The sequence below is a fragment of the Mastomys coucha genome, unplaced genomic scaffold (genome assembly GCF_008632895.1).
Source record: "Mastomys coucha isolate ucsf_1 unplaced genomic scaffold, UCSF_Mcou_1 pScaffold18, whole genome shotgun sequence".
Taxonomy (NCBI): Eukaryota; Metazoa; Chordata; class Mammalia; order Rodentia; family Muridae; genus Mastomys; species Mastomys coucha.
In genome coordinates this window covers 100,403,162-100,404,260 of record NW_022196900.1, presented here as the reverse complement: position 1 = coordinate 100,404,260, position 1,099 = coordinate 100,403,162, and positions in this window count along the sequence as shown.

Genomic DNA, 1,099 nt, shown 5'->3' with positions numbered 1-1,099 from the left:
GTCTTGTCCTAGAAGATAGCTAGTCCCTAGATACTGCATAATAATTGTCTTTTGATCAACTCTGACTGCATTTAGCTAACAAATCCCTGAGCCTAGCCATTATGTTTCCTTATGTTTGTATAATCACATACTAGTAAATAATTTGGTTTTACATCTGTTGTTTTTTCTTAGTCATTAGATTTATAAAAATATGAGTATACATGATTGCTCAGTAGGTAAAGGGTACCTGGGAACAAGCATGATAATCTGAGTTTAATTCAGGACATCAATAAAATGGAAAGGGATGGCTGACTCTCATTATTGACCTCTGACTTCCTTAAACAGGTAATGGCAATAATGTTGAGATATGTGCAGGGAAATCAGAGGTAATTAAAATAACAATGATGTAGTAATCTCATATTTAAATGCTGTTATATGTGGATAATGTCTTCCACATCACAGAACTGTGAAAACTTGTTACCAAGTAAATAATTTTAAAATTTTAGATAATAAAATCATTACAAATTTCCCTCTCTAAAACATGCAGTTCTTACCTTTGTTCAAAATTGTGGGCTATATTTTTATTTATCAATCAATTAACATTCCATTTTCCTCTACTTTCTCTAGTCTAAAACATCTCCCATCCCTTCCATGCACTCCTACTCAATTTCTTGTCAGAAAAGCACGGGTAACCCATTGGTATCAACTAGCTCTGCTGTACCAAGTTGCAGTAAGAATAGTAGCTTCCTCTCTTATTGAGACTACACAGGCCGACCAGTAGGTAGAAAGTGTACCAAAGGCAGGCTCCAGAATCATAGAAAGCCCCTGCTCCCACTGTGAGGAATGCGAAATGAAGACCAAGCAACAGAATTGTAACGTGCAGAAAGTGTGCAAACCCCTCTGGCTGCAAGTTAGCTGATTCTGTGGGTTTTATTGTGGGGTTCATGATTCATTTAGTACCTACAATCCTTCATATCTCTCTCCCACAGGCTTCTTGAAGAGCAGCCTAATTATTGGCTGTGGATCTCTGTGTGTATTTCCATTAGTTCCTGGGGGAAGCCTCTCTGATGATAGTTATGCTATGCTTCTGTCTTCAAGTATAGCAGGATATCACTAGCAG